Raw genomic sequence first — 21,993 nt, 5'->3', positions numbered from 1 at the left:
CTCATTCAGGATATCGATCTTGTCCCTAATAAATTAGTGGGAGAATGCCTGGCTGGGCAGAAAAAAAAATGACTGTTAGAAATTCCTTACCTGTAAATACTCCTGAAAGGCTTTGCCCCTTAAGCTTTAAAATACCACACAAAAATAATCCCTAGTTACCTAGACGTTAGTGTCGAAAGAAGAAATTATTATTAAAATTATAACAATGTTTGACTCATTGACTCCACATGGGCTGCAAATAAAAGGAACAGGAATTAAGGCAGAGTTAACATTTTGAGAAATGAAAGTGTGTTGTTCATTTTAGAAAATGTTTTAGGGTAGGGATAGCCTTTTTAAAAATTATATCTTGCTGGTTAATATATTATAAAAATACACTGGCAAAGTATTGCTGGTGAAGTAATCTGGTAGGTCAGAAAAAAATTAATAAAAACACCTTCTCCTATTCAGCAGGTTCTGCCAAAAAAATGGGCAAATGTTGCTGTAAATAAAAGAACAATATATAAAGTTAGATGTACAACAGTTCTTACTCCTGAGATGTGGCCTTCAGCAATTTATTGACTACTGAAAAAAACATATGACAGCATGAAGCCAGCAAACAGCTGATAATAGACTATCTGGGAAGAGGATTCTTTTATTCTGCACACAGCAGTGGCTGATAAATGGTTCTAATGCCCCAGCTTAGTATTTTCTTCTCAGTTTTCCCCTCTGGCATATCTCAGATCAGAGACTAATAGCCCCCCAGGAGAAAGTATCTTGATACAATCCCTTCCATCTGCGATGGCTGTAGTTATCAAACATCTGCCTGTCACTTGAAACAGGGACAGGTTGATAGCTTGTCATTTGTCTACCGAAAACTCAGTATCTTCAGCCATAAAGCAAGAGAAAGTAACATAATGTAATTTATTTGTGTAAATCAAGAGGTTTTATGATGCTCCCGTCTTGGCTTAGCCAGAGGCCTTCACAGTATTAACCAGTTCCCTTAATACAAACCCCAAACAATAATGATCTTCACAAAGCTCTCCCACAGTGAGTAGAAATTCCTCCCCAAACCATCTAATCAAAAGGTTCATTTCAATATTGTGTTTTAGAACAACAAAAAAAGGAAATGAAATACCATCAAGTTCACTGCAATAATGTTTCCTCATGAGACTTTCAATGTCCATTTTTTTCAAGATATGTATCAGCGTCAATCCAAATGGGGCTTCCTCTTAGGTTGAGGCTGTTACCTAAAAGTGTCCATCATCCCACACAAATCTTCCTGATTGAGAATGGGCACACAGTGGGGCCACCATTCAGACTGTTTCATTGACAAAACAGTTACTGAAAGGCTCTTACTTAACAAAATACATATATTTAGTTTTAAGGCACTTGTATTTATTTGGTGGTGTTTAAGATGAGTTCCAGTTCTTAAAATATAACTATCAAAGCAAAACCAGCTCTGTGAGAAGCAATGCAAGCTGTAAGAAAGAAGAAGGGATTTAAGGACTCTAATGAAGATGGAACAATTAGAGATTCTTGAGCCCATCTGTAACAAGAGGGATTATGGAAGCTGGGACTCCTTGGAGATCAGGCAGGAACAGTGGCAGGTCATTGGAGGTCTGAACCCTGCTCTGCAGAGGACATGGGAGGCGTTGTCTAGATTCCCTCCAGGAATGATAGATCCTCATTACAGGAGCTCCTGGGAGGAGCGCCAGCCATCTACTGCCTGCTCCTTGGAAGAGTCCTGGAAGGAAGGAATCAGTTTGTTCAGGATGTGCCCTTTTCTTCACAGTGTACCTGCCATCACTGACTCAGCTGTAGAGGGTGGGATGGCCTGCCTCTTCTGCCTCCTTAAGGCTGGGAAGGAATGTTTTAAAAGCTACATAGCACAGGAGCTGCATGGCATAGTTAACTTTACCAAGTATAGTCAGAAAATAAAGCTCACATGGGATTGGGGAGGGGGGCTTGGCACATCTTTCAGGTTACTTGAGAAAACTCATTAGGTTGTGTGTAAAGGTGTGTGTGTGTGTGTGTGTGTGCGCGCGCGCGCGTGCGCGTTGTGTGTGTGTGTGTGTGTGTGTGTGTGTGTGTGTGTGTGTGTGTGTGGTATCTCCCTTAAAGAAGTCTATCACTGGAGCAATATCCCTTAAGAGAAGTTCCTGAATTCTCATAGAAGCATGGAAAAAGAGATACCATAAACTTATCACAGAAGGACTAATGAGATGGCTCAGCAGGCAAATGACAGCAACCTGAGTTCAATCTTTTAGGAACCATGTGATGGAAAGAAAGAAACAACTCAGAAAGTTGTCCTCTAACTTGTACAAGGTCACTCACAAATACATACAAACACACAGAAAATAAAAGTAATAAACAAAATGTAACATACATTTCTTTAAAAATCCACAGTATAAACTGAAGACACGATCACTCCATGGTTTGCTGAAAAGGAAGATTTTTGTTGAAGATGAGGGCGAGAACAGCCAGAGGCATCTGAAGAGTCCAGGGCAGAAAGGGAAAGTAGTAGATGCAGTGTGGCCAAGCAGATTGAACCTGTCTGCCAGAGAAACAGAGTAGAGAAGAAAGGGACATAGAGAGAGGGAGAGCATAGGAGAACAGAGGTAGGTCGAGGAGGAAGAGAGAGATTGAGAGAGAGAGAGAGAGAGAGAGAGAGAGAGAGAGAGAGAGAGAGAGAGAGAGAGAGGAGCAAAGGGAGATGAAAGAGCACACAGTTGATACAGCAGAAACAGCAGGGTTATAGGAATGAGTATCAGAGAGAGGGAAGGCCCTGAACTGGAGAAGTTTAGGGTAATGGAGGAAGTGAAAAGAGCTAGGATGTTAACTTGGACTCTGAAAGTGTGACAGGGGCCTGTGACACCTGGGAAGATTGAAAGCCTGTGTGTGCTTTGGTATGCTAATAGCCACCACAGGTAGCCATCTGCTAGTGCTGAGGTAAATGGCTCCATTTGGTCGAGGGAAACTGGATTAACAAATTCCTGAGGATTGCTAAATTTTGTCTTAAGACCAGGATTTGGGAAAATGATGTTTCCTTTGGACCTTACACTAGTACAAATGCCTGAAATTCAATATTAGACATTGGAGACTCATAAAACACTCATTTAAATGGCACTGTTTGAGTAAATAGACCACCTGTGTTATCTCTGTCACTGAGACAGACATAAATGGGAAAATGTGCGCGTGGCTCAGGGTTGTGGAGCATCTCTCTGTGTTCCACTGGCTCTGCAGCTTTGAGACCTGTGGCAAGGTTAAAACATCTCTAATTAAGAACACAGATGAAGAAGTTTCTCACCTTAAGGTAGCAGTCAACAAGCAAACAATAGAATGCAATACTGCTCTACCAATACTTTTCCTGCTTCTCTTTATGTTCTGTCTGCGTACCAGTATTCTGGGTGGCACCACCCAAAACCACAGTGACTTCTTCCCATCAATTACTCTCCCACAGGGCAAATACATCCGGAAATATTCTCAAATACACACTAGAAGTGTGCTCTCCTAATCACCCACATGCCCTTGTCACTGAACAATTAAGATTAACCACAACCTCAGCTAAAGCCAGAGAACACTCAGGATGACTCGTGGAGGGTGAACAGCATCAATAATTAAGCAATGATTGGCCTGACAATGTACCGTCCTAAGAAGTCTATGGAATTTTTCTTTTCTAGGACAGAGCTTGCTGAAGGAGAAACAGACCCTCTCTATATAAAGAAAAACAGACACCAATTTATAATGTTTATCTGTCACAAATCAAGTGGGGTAAATTTCCATGATGAGAAAGGATACTCAGTGATCTATATCTACCTGCCTGTTTACTTTGAACTTGGGAATAGAATAATTTGTTCACATTTTAAAGATATAAAACCTTTCAGAAGTAAAAACAAAAAAATCAATAAATCCTCTCCAGACAGTTTCTCTGTCTCTCTTACGTGCTGCAATTAAATACCTCGTCTTGAGTACATTTTATACTCAGTTTGTCCATGCACCCATGGTGTAGGAGGTTCTTCTGTTTATGTGTTGTTTTCATTGATTAATGAATAAAGAAACTGCCTTGGCCTTTTGATAGGGCAGAACTTAAGTAGGTGGGGAAAACAGAACTGAATGCTGGGAGGAAGAAAGCAGAGTGAGAAAGAGCTGCCATGGAGCTGCCAGAGTCAGACATGCTGAATCTTTCCTGGTAAGCTACTGCCACGTGGCAATATACAGATTAATAGAAATGGGTTAAATCAAGATGTGAGAGTTAGCCAATAAGAGGCTAGAGCTAATGCACTGTTTTAATTAATACAATTTCTGTGTGGTTATTTCAGGGCTAAACTAGCTGGGCGGCCAGAACGAATAAGCAGCCTCTCCCTGCAACACACCCATATGATACTTCTACATATGTATGTACACTTTTCTATGGCTGTTATCATAGGGCATACAAAACATGACCTCCCATGGTTTGACTTGAGTTTTCCAAAGATGTTAAGTATCTCTTACCCAAACTTCCAAAACTGAACTTTGATCTTCTCAGATAACAGTGCGGAGGGCAAAGATGTTGCACCGTATTGAACCACCCCCCCCCAGTCACACACACAACGAACATGCTAAATGACCAATACTTAATAGGATGCTGTGACATGTGACAAAACTTATTCACTACCTATTATAAATTTGGATGTGTACTTAACGATTTTGCTTGCCTGTTAGATAAGGTTTCTCTGCACCTGTTTATGGGAGGTGAGGCCAAGCGATAACATTCAGTATGTTTGGTACATGGAATGCATTTTGATTTATAGTGTTTATTTTATTTTATATTTTAAAACAATCTATTTTTATTTTACATACCAATCTCAGTTCCCTCTCTCTCCCTCTTCCTGTTCCCCCCATATCACCCCCTATCCTACCCACCATTAATTCCTCAGAAAGAGTGAAACCTCCCATGGGGAGTCAACAAAGTCTGTCACATCATTTGAGGCAGGATCAAGGCCTTTCCCCTAGGCTGAGCAAGAGGCATCCCTCTATAGGGAATGAACATTTAAGATGGGTTTTGGGAATATAGTCCACACTGTAAATTGAGGATCATCTTCATTCATATTTTCCCCTTTTATTCTAACAATCTCTATGTCCCTCAATATTACTAATGTAAACTGTTTCTAGGAAAATAAAAGTCTTAGTTAATTATAACGTAATAATATAGAAGTAATATAATTTATTCTGTTTCCCTGCAAAATCTAATATCCTCATTTTATTTTTTCTTTTATTATACATAAACAAGGAGCTATTATGGCATAGTTTTATTATGTCCAGAAAAAAATACTACTTTACACCTAGAATTTTCTAGAAACTTACACTTATATTTCCTATACCATTTTATTTTGACTCCTCTTTCTATGTACATTTTCCTAATATTCACTGTCAAAATTCTTTACTGCAAATCTAATTAATACGAAATGGCATTTCAGTGTTTTTAATTTCATTTCTTTCATTGCCACTGTGGCTTAATTCCCAATAACTTCCACACTCCCAGGGCTGGCCAGGCAATAAAGAGTTGTTGAATTTTTACTTTTAATATTAAAATATAATATAAAGGTGACTACCTTACCACAAACCTGGTTGATTTTATGCACTGTTGATACTCTATGGTTTCTGCTTATAATACAAATTTTGTTTTTGCTGTTGAATTTCTATTTGCTTTTCAGTTTTTTAATAAACAGTTTTTTTTGTTTTACCTGGGTTCCCTTTACTATTATCCTGAATCCAGTTTAAATTATCCTCTATTACATATATAGGAAGCATGAGAGGGCTAAACATGTTCACAACCACTTGTCAGGCGTATGATGGCATCAGGGTAAGACACAAGTCCACACTGGCATCTTTCCCTTCATTTCTTGCCTCCTTTCTGACAGTGTGGTAAATCCAAGCCTTATACTTCTGTTTGTGTGATAGAGGGTAGACATACATGTATGAGTACTTGTTTGTGAAAACCAGCAAGAGCCTCAGATATCATCCTGATGTGTTTCCATCCTGATATTTGAGACAGAGTCTTGGCATGGACCTCATCATTTCAGTTAAGTTGATTGTCAAGCAAGCACCAGCTATCTTCTTTGCTACCTATGACTGAGATTTCAGGCTTGCACCATGTGTTCAGCTATTTTTTGTGACTTCTGGGGATCAATCAAACTCAGGTCCTCATGCTTGCAAGGAAAGCACTTTACAAAAATGGCGATCTTCCTAGCCTCCAGGGAACCATGGAGTTGGCCTGGCCTAGCTGCCTTTAGACCTTCAGAGGAATGCATCATAGGTTTTTCAGGTTGGAGTTCATGCTCCTGTGGCACAATGTACCTTCCATTTCTTCAGAGATGGATGCACTCCCTCAGGCAGTAAAGCATTTAGGCCACTTTGTGTTTCTTTATATGTTCTCTTAGTAGTCAAGGAAACATGGGTGCTTGACAGGACAATTGGTCTTGTACATTAATCTTGTGAATCCTCTATGGCTTGCAAGCTTCATTGTATCCTGGCAACTACAACTGTATTGATCCTAGCAATTGCTATTATATTTTGTTTCTGATAAAGTTCTGAAAATTCTGATTTCTCTCAATAAAATTGCCACAGCTTCAGTTGGTGGCTCCTCCAACCAACTTAACTGAGTTCCTTGTGGCCATATCAAATGACCTTGGCCAGTAAGTAAGCGTGAACATTTTATCAGCCCCTACTCTTTTACTTTTATTTTGAATTTATCCTTATTTTCCAGTTTGCTTCAAACATAAAACAGCAGAACATCATCTTAATTCAAATAATACTGCTCTTATAGGTCTTTAGAGCCCGACGATACTACTGGTTTTCATCTGCAGGGGCAGTGGCTCCTTCCTGTCATTTAGCATGTGGCTCTAATTAGTTGTGTTATGTGAGAACGATATGAAAGACATAGGCTACTGAAGAATTTTTCATGAAATACAGTGCTACCTGCAAAAGCCTCAGCAAGAATGATCTTGTATATACAATATAGAAACACTTACAGAGTGGGGTGAGTTCTTTCCTCTCCCGTTCCCCTTACATGTTGTATCAGATCTAGCCGTGCTCCCTAGGGGAGAACACAGGTACTTGAGAATTACAGAACACTTTTATAAGCATTCAGCATCCCTTTCATTTGACTATTCTTTGACTCTTCATAAATATTTAATTTGGAATATGGAATCAATGCCAGGGATAATGGGCTTCTTTTCTAAATCCTGGAGCAAATGATTGACACTGATAGGTATAACAGCACAAACTGATCTTGTTAAAAATGTCAGACTTTGCTCAAAAGCGAGATGCATGCAATGTAGAAAGAAACAATATGATGAGTAACTGCAAAAAACACAGGACACTGCTGTACCAAACAGAGATCAGCCCCTTTCTGATGGTTATGTTGCGTTGACCCATCCTTTAGACTCTCTATGACATAACTTTTCCTTCTGTGTGAGGTGGAAAAATGATATTGATGTCAGATCAGCATTAGTAAATGTACAAATTAAACAACTGCATTTATATTCAGCATCTAAACTACTTTGAGTTGATGGAGTGATTGCCTGAAGTTGGCACTTTGGAGACCTATGAAACTAGTGAATAAACTTCTGTGGGAAGCATAGTTTTCTTTAAGTTCATTGACTACGTAATTACAGTAGCATCTGTTTGATAGTGAGAGGTCACTTACATTTTTTTGCAAGTTGAATTAATGAAAAACTCAAAGAAATATGATTGTAGAAGGACCTTTACCCATAGGCTGCATGGACAGGACAGAACTCATGGTTTCTACTCTCTCTCTGTTTGCACTGGAACTACATTTGACCAATATATGTTTCAGATTTTTTCCAAAAGGATCATCTTTATTTACTTTCATTATTTATTTACCTATTCATTTATTTATTTATTTATTTATTTATTTATTTATTTATTTGTGTGTGTAGGATAATGCATGTGTGCCACAGTACTCCTGTGTAGGTTAAAGGACAACTTACAGAGGCCAGCTCTCTCCCTCTATAATATGGGTTTTAGTGTGGCTCTGAGGAGTTGAACTCAGGTCAGCAAGGCTTAATGGCAAGTGTCTTTACTTTTTGAACCATCATGCCATACTCCTACAGCCCATCTTTCTCCCTTGCTTCATCTTCTGTTTCCTTCAGAATATTAAAAGCAATTGCTGAATAGTTGTACATTAATACAAAATCATAACAGTTTCCAATAGCTAATGAATGTAATATCTATTCCAGATTCTAACAAGCATTTCTTTTTTACCTAATATAAATATTATTTTCTAGTCTAGAGTAAATAAAGAGTGTTAATACCAAAAGTGACCTTATGGTGTCTTTAAAAAAAAATCTTTTTTCTACTTTTTAAGGTATATGTAAGGTTAGAAGAAAAAGTTAAATCTTCAACAAGCTAGAATACTAATGATAAAGGTAAAAAGTGTGGGGTCTCATTAAGTTCCTCTTCGTGAAATGGTTGTGAGAGGATAACAGCTCTCCTCTAAGGCATCCAAATGGGGCCTAACTTATAATGTGGAAATGAACAATTATTTTCAACTATTGTTTTCGCAGGCAGCATCACTGTTGTTACAGAAGCTGTGAGTTTCACTAACTACACTCTAGTAATGACCCCAGACTTCATTCCAAACAGATCTGTAGGTATCTGTCCTCAGGGATTACTCTACCTGGATTTATGAGCTACTTTCAAAGAGTTAAAAGTAATAGTTTTATCACTGCTTTCAAAGACTTGCAGTAAGAGAGATGGCTGGGACAAGCTAATAGAATCAGATTGTTCACAGAAATGTAAGTTTAGGTACTAAGCCACTGGTAGGAAATAGAAACTTAAGTTCCATTTCTATCACTGGAAGCATACTAGTCTTGAGCATTTTCCCCCAGGATCTCAGTTTATCCACTTCAAATAACAGTAACCAAGATAATCATTTGTAATGCTTATTTGAGTATCTTTTTCATATTCTTGTTTTTTTGGCTTGGCACTTGAAATAATAACCTAAATCCCAAGCTTTTTGCAACACCTTGCAGGTTACTACCTGTACAAACCATTATCGCTGTGCAAGAGCAAAACTATGACAACTTTCCCATATCAAAATGCATCTTCACCACACTGACAGCTGAGAGCCAGAACCCAGCCCAAGTCCAGACTCCAAACACAGCATCAACAGTGATGAGCCCCAGAGCTTCACCAGCATTCTTCTTTCCCACTGCGGCACAATAACAAGATAGTTGGAGGCTGTATCACCGACTCTCAAAGGCAGAGCAAATGAGAAAGCTCTTTGGTTTTCCTAGTTTTATCACATTGTGTGAACTTCAACCACCCCACCAAAATTGTTTCAAATGAACTCATATACTGGCTACGAAACTACATATTGTAACTTTGGTGCTAAAAAAGATGTATGTTTGCTTTTCTGTCACTTAGGGAGGTCCTCTGAGACAAATTCATTCTTCCTCCTCATTCCCTCAGTGATTTTGATAGACACCATTACTATTTTGTGCTATGTTGTTATCTGATGTGTCAGACAAACATTTGTCCAAGAACTGTAGTATAACTATTCTTGGTTGTAGTGATTAAACTTAGTTCATAAGTAAGAATTTTGATTTACTATTTGCAGTGTAAAAAGCATTACCATCTGTGTGAGACATACGGAGCTATTTCTGGTATCTTTAATTGTATTTATATTTCAATTAGGAATGTTTGTATAGTGCCAATAATGATAGTGTAAGGTAATATTGTATATATATATATATATATACACATACACACATACACACACACACACACATATATATATGTATATATATATATACACATATATATATATATATATATATATATATATATATATATATATATCATGACAGTAGTGCACAGAAAATACCAGGAAAATGGTCAGTTTGACTGTGCTCACATGATCCAGAAAAGGAAATCTTTAGAGTTCTTCAACTGAGCCCTCATCCCTCATCCTCATCATACATGAGGTTAGGATCAGTCATTAGAGTACAGAGCCACCCAAATTATAACAGTACCACCACACAATCTTTAGAGTCAATCTACCATTTCAAGGTGGTTAGCCTCTTAAGCAGAATGAGAAGCCTTGAATCACCTGGTCATCTGACCAATTGTGACCTATGGCACGCTCTGTTCACAAGGTGAGAGATTCGGTGAGCATTTCATTTCATTCACTGCCAGCATAGCAAAGAGGGCATGGGCTGACTGGTTAGGCATGTTGATTGGGAGGGTCCGCAATCTCAGGGAAGAGACATCTCACATCACGGCCAGTGCTTATTAGTTGTTCACAGTCCTGACACCTCGGAAAGAGAGAATTCCTTAATGGAGTGCTGGCCACTGCTGACTCCGGCAACACTGATGATAGCAAAACAGGGCACTGACCAATAGGCTGACTTCATCTTACACATAAGAGAAATCATGTGGTTTAATTTGTTGTTCACTCTCAAAGCATGAGTTTGGGTGGCCATTCTCCTAGGGAGAGATAAAACATAAAGCAGAGTACATCTCCATTCTTTGCTCTGGATGATCTCATCTGCTTTCAAGCAAAGAGACCATATTCCCAACATGACTGTGAGAGTTGATGTGTTCCCTCCATCTCAGAAAGTCTGTGTATTCATAACTCTCAACAAAGTCACATAATATGTTCCAGACACTTCAAGCTTTAGGGCAGAGCCTCATACAACTCAGGTTTGCCTCAAACTCACTATGTAGCCAAGAAAGCCCTTGAACTTCTGACACTCTTGCTTCTACTACCAAAGCATGATTACAGGTGTGCACCACCATGCCTGTTGAATGTCTTGCTACACATGGAACCCGAGACTTCTTGAATACTAGGCAATACCTTCATGTACTGGCAATTCATACGGCCAACGTTTCTGAAGGGAGCCACAGTATATCAAATGTGTGAGGTCTTTTCTCGTAGACATTTTTTTCATGGTAACTTTAACCAAGAATGTGTCAAATCCTGAAAGCTGTTTTGCTCTTTTTCTAAATATGAAGAAAATAAAAGAAAAGACCAGCAAAACTAGTTGAAGAATATAGCTGTAAATTCTTTTCTTTTTGGAAATATCTATGAGGCGCTTCTGTGGTGTGTTTTTCTTATTTACTAAAACCTTCCAACATTTTTTCTTTTCCCCCTATAGGGCCCGCCTTACCTTTCATTTCCCTTCGTCTTCTACCACTCTCTAGTTTTACAGCTCTGCTATTATCCAGCTCGTGGGCTATATCTGAAATGTGATCGACCCCACATTTTTGTTTGAATTCTCAACTTCATTACTACCTTGATTAGTATTGTGATTACTATAAAAAAGTAGACTCGAGGATTGTTTATGAAAAGAGAGAAGATCAGATTTCCCCCAAAGATAGTTAGTATCATTAACATTCAAATACAAATCTACCTCAAGCAAATATGAAATCAGTCTATATAAATATTACTATTTACAATGTATGGAAGAAGAAAGTAAAATATATAAATGTTTTAAGACATCTATCCAAATATAACATAATTGTAAGTGACTGACTCAGAATATTAAATCACAACTCCCAATTATAATACTTCTCTGATTATGGCATCCTGGCATCTAGCCTACCAGATTCATCTCTGTGTGAATTGAGTTATTATATGTCACATGTAAGATAAACTGCCAAAATAAATGCTAATCAGCCAATTAAGATGAAGTTATTCATAGAGGTGCTATATTTCTGAACTTTAGGGCAATTACAATGTTTAGATGTAGTAAGATCTAGTTTGCATTTTAAAAAAGCACTTTATGAGCTTAGCAGATGGTATAAATTATGAGATAGAAGGAATATCCTACATGAATCAAAACATGATATGTGTATTTTGATACTCAGAGTTCCTAGGATGGAAAAATATTGCTCTATCGTTTTGTTCTTTAGTTTGTTTAATCACAAAATGTTGGATTACAAATGCTCACATTTCCAAAATTTTATGTTTACAGTAAAAATACAGACAAAGACAGAAACTTTCTTATGTGATACTCTTACAGCCCTCTAAAATTCATAATATTTGACATTAGTGCAGTGCATTTGCTACGACAAGCAGACAAGGGGCTGGGCTGATAGATGAGGAGGTCCAACGCTTCTGTGCAAGTGTCAGAACCTGAGTTCATTGTGGCCACCCATATAAGTCAGCAATGCCAGCAGGGATACCTGTAATCCCAACTCTGAGGACACAGAAACAGAAGACTAGCTGGAACTCACTGACCATCTGGACCAGCAAGCTTGAATTAGTTAAAAGACTCAATATAACACTAGGTGGAACTAGTTGAGGAAGATACCTTGTGTGGTCCTCTGGCCTCACTCTGGTATAAATCTCTGGGCTCGCATGCACATGAGCTCCATCATTCCTTCTACCAGACATGTGACGACACAGCTAAAAAGATAGTCTATGAACAAGAGCACATATCCACTGAACCTGTTGATTTCCAAGCATCCAGAAAAGGAAGAGATACATTTTTATTTTTATAAGCTGCAAACAATATTTTTCCATACCAAACCATGAAGAGCAGGAGCTATACCTTCAAGTTCTTTGATAGTTTTAATTATTTATATAACATTCCCATAGCTAATATAGCAATATCAGAAATACTACTTTTCACCTCTCGAGATTTGATTTGGGTCAGTTTATATCTGTCATGTACCATATAATTAACATTTTCTTTATGTCTATAAACATCTAAAAGATAGTTTTAAAGTATTTTAGGGTTTTTATTTGCATTTGCAGATTCTATCATCAGTTTTTTTTTCTGAGTTTGTTTTCAGTCTCTGTTTAGTTTTGTAGTGTGGATTTTTGTTTGCTTGATGTTTTATATATCTTCTTGTCATTTTGCCTGGCAGATATTTTGCATTTTACCTTGTTGATGCCAGGTAATTTTATATTCTGGCAAACGCTGAAGCTTTTTTTTTTTCTGGTATGTGGTTACATGATTTAGAAATTGTTTGCCCCTACCAATCTTTGCTTTTAAGCTTTGCTATGTGGGAATAGTGCAGTATTTATTCTAGGATTAATTTTCTTCTCTATTGGGTTAAAACTCTTTTGAGTACTATACTCAGTACTCTTGAATTATAGAGCTTAGCAATAATTCCTTAGAAATCAGAGGTATCCATTGAGAAATCAGGTGTAATTCTGATAGGTTTCCCTTTATATGTTACTTGACCTTTTTCCTTTGCAGCTAACAGCGGGGGCTGACTGAGAAGCAAAGGACAACGGCTCTGGGCTCTGATTCTTCTGCATGGACGGGCTCTGTGGGAGCCTTCTCAGCTTGGCCGATCACCTTCCTGGACCTGGGGGGAGTTGGGAGGACCTTGGTCTTAGCATAGAGTGGGGAACCCTGATGGCTCCTTGGCCTTGAGAGGGAGGGAGGGGAGGTATGGGTAGAGGGGAGGGGAGGGAAGGGGGAGAAGGAGGGGAGGGAAAGGGGAGGAGGAGGGGACGAAGGGGGAGGAGGAGGGGAGGAGATGGAAATTTTTAAATATAAAAAAAATAAACCATGAGGAAAAAAAAAAAAAAAAGAAATCAGAGGTATCCCATGTATGGTGTGATTTCTTGTTGTTGCTGCTGTGTATTCTTCCAAAGAGCTCTGTCTTCCATAGGCTGCCCCTTTCAAAGTTCCAGGGAATCTCTATTCACTAGCTCTCTCTTCTGCATTTTGTTCCCAGGAACTCTGTTCTGTTCTGTTGTTCCCATTGTGCCAGGCCTTCCCTTCCCTCCATGCACTGAGGGTTGTGAAACTAAGCATCAAATTCTGACAACCAGCCCACGGCCTGCTGCTCTTCATTGCTTGAGACCCAATAACTCGAATTCTATTGCTCAGTGTGTTTGTTTTATGTTGCTATACAATATGGTATTATCTACCCAGATATTATTCAGGAAAAAAACAATTAAGTTCAGTGCCTGTTGCCCCATGTTTACTTAACTAGACTCCAATATATGCATTAAAAAGGGAAAAACTGAAGGTGACTATAGAGTATATAATAAATGATACTAAACAAGACCTTGAGTAAAATGTACATTTTATGAAGAACGATGATGGATACTTGGATTCTCTTCAAAATCAAAAGTTTAACTAGAGTATTTCTTTGTATCCAACATGCTAGGAAAAAAACATCAATGTAGTTGCTAACATATTCAAATAAATATCATTCGTGTCTATGTTGTCATATATGAAAACAATATCATTGTTTGAGTGACTTCTATACATTCTGCATAGTGCTGTGTTATGTTATTTAACCCTTTTGTAAATTGTGAAAATTTCGTTATTACTCCCATGTAAAAGAATAAGAATGTATAACTTGGAGAAGTAACGCAGTTTAAGTAAAATAGTGAATTGGTTAACAGATCATTAAAGACAGAAACTTGTGCCCTTTCTGTTCATGGAATAGATATATACCTCAAACATTCACGACTCTACAGTTTGGTTTTAATATAAAAGCCATCAGATAATGAGTGTGCTTCCTTTCCCTCTGACTTTCCCCCCCTTACTCTTAGTACGTGAAGCTTGAGGTATTTTATTTTATTGTCATTCTCAAATAAAAGCATTAACAACCTCACACTATAATTACAAATCAGACCAATGAGGCCTCATTGGAAGAACCACAATGGGAACATAGAAGTTAATAACCCATGGTTAGAATAGGAAAGAGACATTATTTAATATTTGAGCTTGATGATAAAGCAGAGTCATTTCCCTAAAACTTCTAACGGAAAGTTATGAGCCTAAACTCCTAGGCGATTATGCTGCTTTAGACAGGAACACAAATGCACAGAAAGACAGATGATAAATATTCCTGAATACTAGATGCCAGCAGCAAGAGTAAGGCATCATGGAATTTTTATGATATTCTGAGTTTACAAGATACAAAAAAGGCACAAAATCGACATTCTTGCACTCTACTTAGTTATTATTACAATTTCTGGCTGGAACTTAATAATTAAATAAATGTGTATGCTTTTGTTTCTAATCCATATGAAAATATTTTTTAGAAAACCAATAGAGATGCTAAGCTAGATGAATATTAACTGTTCACAGTTAATATTCAGTATTACAGTACTTCCTTAGTTTATCCATTTGCAAAATTAATAGCGACTAAGATGAATATTAATTTAGAGACATTTGTAGGAATATAGTCCTTTATTCTATTTGGATATGATTAATAATTTTAATGCATAATGCCTAACCACTGTCTAATGAGCCTGAAGAAAACTGTTAAGCAAACATATTAACCTTCTAGCATGAATTAAAGTTGCTATTGTATAGAACTGAACAATTCGCTATGACACAATATTAGTGTGATTTCATGCCTGGCCTATGACAAAAATAAAGCTTTTTTCTGTTTATAGTTGGTTGGGAGCCTAGCCTTTAATGGTTGAGCCATTTCTCCAGTTCTATACCTAGTTTTTAAAAAGTTGCTCCATGTTTGATGCTGAAATTTTTTTGAATAAAAGCTATGATATTCTAAGTGAAATAAAAAGCATTGTATAGTGACAAATCTAATTGCCCAGGGTTTTCTTGCCTGATAATATGTGAAAACCTGTGAATAGGACATACATACAAAATAACAAAGGACATTTCTTTGAGCCCTTTAAGCAATGGCCAGGAACCACCTCCAAGCAAACCTCATGTATAATCAGTGATCTTTCATTGAATGCTTATTTTTTGTCACTCTGAATGAATTTTGTTAATAATCTTATTTGGTATAGAGATAACCATCTAGGATGGCAATCACTTTTTATTTCCACATCTCTACATGTGCAGGGACAAACCATCTGGAGAAACATCTGGAAGGAAGCCATGTAGGTCTCCTGCTACATTTAATTTAGTCAATTTTTATATGATGTGAATTGCAAGCAAATCCCTACTAATTCTCATCTCTGACTTCAAACTTTTCAGTGTGGTGTAGTTGAATAACTATGGAAGATAAATGTTTCCTTCTGTTTATGGCTCAAGTTTCTCATGCCATTCAATAAAAATGATGAATTCCTAGATGTGGTGGCTCACATCTTTAATCCCAACACTTAGGCAACTGATAAAGGAGTTTTGCCATGAGTCCGAGGCTATCCTAGGCTACATAGTCACTTCTAAACCAGTCTGGGATGCAGAGTAGGACCTTGTCTACATTAGATTAGAAAAGGAAAAAGTAAAAAAAAAAGATAGACTCAAACTACAATCAAATTCCAGCCATATCCTATTTAAACAGTACACTGTCAAAAATAAATTAATATATTATTTTTTATCATGGACTTTTTTTTACTCCTGTGAATAAAATAGATGTGTCTATAGTCAACAAAAAGCAATAAAATTATTATTTGATTTATCAAATATAGATTTATCCCAATTAAAATGCCATAGCTTATGATTTATTGAACTTACTAGGGGAAAAACTGGTCTGTACCTCATAAAAGAAATAATTTGCTTTTTGAATTTGGATCTTTTCTTGGCTAGTATGATTATGCTATTATACTATCTCAAAATAAACTGATATAGCCATGAACTGTAAGTCCTACTTATCCATAAAGAGCAAGGGTAGCAATCCATTTGCTGGTGCTCTGAGTTGCTGAGCTAGGGGTGTACGGAATACAATTTCAACCTAAGGCCCTTTCAGTTTGTCCTACTTGTCCTTTTTAAACACAACCAAATACAAGTCAGGGATCATTTCCCTGTCTCTCTGTTTATCACCACACTTAGTTTTCTCAGCATTTTTCACTGAATCCATTTCAATTACTTCTAAATCCCTGTAACTACAGACCTTGCCTCGTCATGATATCTGCAAGAATGATCTTCCTGGAGCACAACAAGTTCCTTCTTTCAGAGATGTTATTCTGGGTCAACTTGCCACAACGTACTCCTTATTATTAGAGCTTAATTGTATCCCAACAATTTGTACACAGACCTGCTGCCCAGTCATGCCAAGTTCAGACCTTCACAAAAAGTCATAATTAACCTAAGCATACAAAGACAGGGATAGAAAAATATAGACCAAAAAGGGGGTAGACAAAAAGCTAGAAACCCATGCGTTTCTAGAGTCTGAGTTGTTTATTCCTTTGTTTAAGCATTTATTTATCCTTTTTTGAATTCCCAATGTCCACAACACTACATTTTTGTTAATTAAAGTTTTAAAGTTTTTCATTTATTTTACATACAGACCTCCTTGCTCTCTTTCTGTTTATTTCCCCACTTTCTCCACCAGCCATAGTTTAGCTGTTAAGAACACTTCCAGAGGATCCATGTTTGGTGTCTACATCCACTTTAAGCTCATGGTCCCCAAGAATCTGCAGAGGATCAGACACCCTCTTCTGTCCTCCATGTATATGAGGGTATGAATACATGTACATGGCCTACACTCACACATGCACATACATGAGAATGAAAATGAATTGATTTTAAAATAAAATGCATAGTTTAATGACAAAGGTAAGAAAAGAAATAAAGCAAAACATTATGCAGACAAAAACTAAAGTGTCATTTTACTTACAAGGTTTTGTGCTGATTTTGAGGATGTGATTACTTAGTCACTCATAAAAGCAAAAAGAATGATCTGTTAGAATCTGGTTGCTGTGTTTTACTTAAAATGCCTTGCTGAAAAATTTATCCTTGTCTCGTGTTACTTACAGGAATTTAATCTTGCCTATAACAGCAAAGCAGCTAGTTAGAGCATTGTCTTTCTTAAATTATCTCATGACCATTTCTCACTGTGTGGATGAAAGCAAAAAGAAACACACTTTATTAGAATTTTGTTGGTGGCATTGCTGTCTGAACATAGATCCTTATTACTGTGTTTTCTTCCTTTATATGTAAATGATAAAAATGAGTCATTTTTTGGCAATTAACATAGTTCCAGTTGAATAAGAGGCCTCTGTGCCATTGATACAAAGCTACCAATAGTCAGTAACCTATCTAAGCCTGCGGTATTGCTAAAAACATGAAGCCCTCATGTGCTCTATTTTCTCTTTGCTCTTCAGAACAGGATGCAGCTTTTGACTCTGGCGTGTCTGTGACAGTCGCTGGGATAGATGAAACAAAAACAAACCAAAATAAACAAACAAAAAATCACGGTTATTCAGGTTGTTTTAAAAAAGAAATTCACAGACAATTTCAGCAACTTACAAATTTACTAAAAGTAAGAAAAATTTAAGGAGGCCAAGTGATCAGAGTGATCGATCAGCTATGATTATATATGGTATGCGAAGCAGTGTATTAATGAAACATGTCAGCGATTGATTCTGATCTTGAATGAAACTAACAATTAATTATAGATCATCAAACAGAATCAATCAGGAAAGATTGTTTGCAGCATCTACAATAAAATCCTCTCAGTGTAGTCATTTGACACCCTCTTTCAGCAGATGGATTGATATAATGAGTTATAGTAAAATCTGCAATAGCTGTGGCATAGCCATGTTATTCAGTTTTGAAGAAAATTGATATATGGATTATGACAAATATAATTGTTGTTCTAATACTAAAATAATAAAATTTATAGGAAACACTTTGGAAAAAGTTTGAATTTCTATTTTTTTTAAAAAATGGATCATTAAATCTAAAATTCAAAATACAATACAGATTTACTAAAGGAAATTCTAGGCATCAGGGGTGGGGCTAGTAAAAAAATGACTACAAAGGTTGGGAATTTACCATACTAGAGTCCTTACTTAGCATACACCAGGTTCTTTCTTCACCATAGCATAACCAGGATATTTTGGTGTATACCTGCAAACACAGTTCTCAAGAGATAAAGGCAGAAATATCACAATTTTAAAGTTGAGTCTATCCTGGAATGAATGAAAGTTACCTTAGAGCTAAACAAACACACAATAACTTTAACATTTAAATTAAATTTAGGGATAAAAAACAAAGATGTTTTGTGACTGAGGTAGATCATAGGGACATGAACAGGAAAAGTGGATAGAGGGGATATCACAGTGTTCTGAGCAATTCACTACATAAGGCAAAAATCTAGTTGATTTCACACAGAAATGAAAATAGGGGGTTTTGTTTGATTTTTTAAGAACACTGGTTAATTTGATTTAAGTATGTTATGTCTATTTTTTTCTCTATACTCAGAGTCTCTTAGAAACCTGAAGCTGACCCAAAACACTGCATTCATGAGAAGTGCTAACATCTCATTCATAGCTATATTACAGTTGATTTGACACAGAAGAACCTGGTATCTGCCTGAGCATCTTCATAGAGATGTGTTATATCCTCCTTCTATTACACAGGGTTGTAGGTGTGGCCATGTTTGCATTCAGAACGACTTTGGGAGAAGGTATAGAAACTATTGTTTACATGAATTTCTGGTTAACTGAGCTTAGTCATGTTAAATATTACAAGTGACGAACATCTTTTTTTTTTAAAGAATGATTTAGAAGTAGGTGATGGCTTAATAGCTAAATATGTTTGTTCCACAAGCCTGTTGACCCAAGTTTGATTCTCAAACCAAGAGTGCAAGAAGCAAGCCAGTTCCTGAAGATTATCCTCTGAACTCTTTACTTCAGCCTGACTTCACACTCGCCCACACGTCTAAATACAATAACGATACAACTAAAACATAAAAATGAAGACGATAACTTAGTTTAATATAATTATTTCTTAAATTTCCTTCATGCGCTATGATTTCATACTTTTAAATGTTAATAGTGTTACAAAGAATTTGACTTATGCAAATGAAAGCCTGCCATTGTCTCTGGGAGGGACTTTATAAAAATGGCATATATATATATATATATATATATATATATATATATATATATATATATATGACCCTCAACCTATACCTGTAGGTTCAAACTAGGCCACAACTCAGGCTAGGAATTGCTTAAGAACTACCAACCTATGGTTCAAAATCCAGATTTTGGGTCATATCATATCATTTGACTTTCAGACTAAATTATTCATTTTGTAGGAACTAAACCTACAAAATGAAGCATCAGTAAAACACGCCATAGCTGCGGTGACTATCCTGGGCTGGCATTGCTCTGTATGTTGCCAACACATACAGCAAGGACTGGAAAGTAACCTGGGAGAGTCTGAGGACAATGAAAGCTTCTCAGGACAATGGTGGCTTCATATTAAAAAACCCTACTGAACTTTACCCTGCCTTAGTTTTCCTTTGGCTGGTCCAGATTTGTCCTGTGCAATGAATTGTGAATTATTGTAATAGCTTCCAGTTATTACTGAGAGTTTTCCTAACAAATTGTTACGCTTGATGGTAATCTGACCAAAATTTGGAATCATAATTGATGTCTGAACTTTAGAGACACTTAGAAAATTCAGAACATTGAGCTTTCAACCTCTCCACATATCTAATTCAACTAACAACATTGTTTAAAGTGAACAAATTTTCTTCAACCTTTTATCTACCTGCCCAAGGATCAAAGTGTGAATATGTTTTTACTCGATGAGACAACGGGACTCAACTTTTTATGTATTTTTTAAACTGTATAAATTTGTACTCTAATAATCACAGCCTGAATTTGTCCCATAAACTGCTTTTTATTCAAATGTATTCTATCTGGGAAGATGTTAATTCAGCACTGATCATACAGAAAATGCTGCCTCATTTGAAACTGAGCCCTTTTCCCATGGATCATATCAAATTATGATAATAAAATACCTTGATTTTCATGGAAACTTTGTCTTTTATGCTGAACCTGCTGCATCTATCTCAGCGCTTTGCTGGTTTCCATGGCTATAAAAATAATGTATAAAATGGAAACCAGTTTGGCTTTCCCCAGAAAGTTCCTGTTCTTAGAACCTCAGCACATTTTAGAACAATTAAAAGGCAATAAATGTCATAAACATTCGGGCTCCCCAGTGATGACAGTGCAGATTAAAAATGGGTCGGGGAGAGAAGGAACGCCGGGATAGCAACTCAGAGAATGTCCTTGGTGGAGGCCTGCTTCTTGGTTCTTGTTGTTTTACTCCCTTGTCTGGAAGACCCCATGAGGATTTGACTGATACTTGGATGAAGTACCTACGTAGCGTATGGTTAGGCCAGCTGCACTAACCATTACATCCTCCTCCCATACCTTGCTTCAGTTTCTCACATCAGTCCCTTCAAAAGTACCCTACTAGCATTTGATGTACCATTCCTGAGTGCAGAGTTCTCGTTCATTCTCCCTCCTTCTCTTTATCTCTCTCCCCTCTTCCCTCCATTCCTCTAATCCTTCTCCATCCAATTCATGAATATATAACAATTTCTCTATGACACTGACTCTACGAGGACTGTGAAATTTATTCTTTGTGAAAAGAACTTAAAGTCAGTGTCTCAAGGCAGCATTGGTGACTGTTGAGTTTTATGGGACCGTAGCCCCCAAACTAAGTTTACCAAGATCTGAGAAAAGTTCTGTCAAACTCAGATACCCATAATTTTCTGTATCACCAAGACTGAGTCAAGGTCTAAACTTGGGCAATCAACAATTTGGCAGAAATAGATCTTTCTATATGGGAGAAGGTACAGTGTTAAGTAGTGGAATAACTTAGATAAAAACCTAGGCGACTTAAGAAGACAGGAATACAAGAGAGGCTCTCCTGTAATATATGATGGCCTACCCTGTCGTTATTTTACTTTATTCACCTCTCAAGTGGGCCTATTACATTTCACTGTTAAAGACATTAATTCATTCACCTGCCATCTACACTTGGGAAAACATCTCGTTTTGGGGATGGAGGTATTTGGACACGTGTTGAGTAAAGGGCCACTCACATCTATGCGTGCAAGTCTTACATGGAGCAGTGCTACACAACCTTCATGTGTCACATTACAATATTCTCTATCACATTTTCAGAGCACCCAACTCTTACCTTCGCTATTGCTTAATTTGCTGTTTTATTTGTGTTGCTGATTTGAGATGCTAAAGAATATGTATTGTGCTACTAAACACTTGGATGAATCATGTCTTTACCATTCCCAGGACATAGATAGGGCATCATCTATAACCTTAACTTAAGTAATTTCAGTCACTTGGACCTG

The sequence above is a fragment of the Arvicola amphibius genome, chromosome 6 (assembly GCF_903992535.2).
Source record: "Arvicola amphibius chromosome 6, mArvAmp1.2, whole genome shotgun sequence".
NCBI lineage: Eukaryota > Metazoa > Chordata > Mammalia > Rodentia > Cricetidae > Arvicola > Arvicola amphibius.
This window is presented reverse-complemented; position numbering follows the sequence as displayed.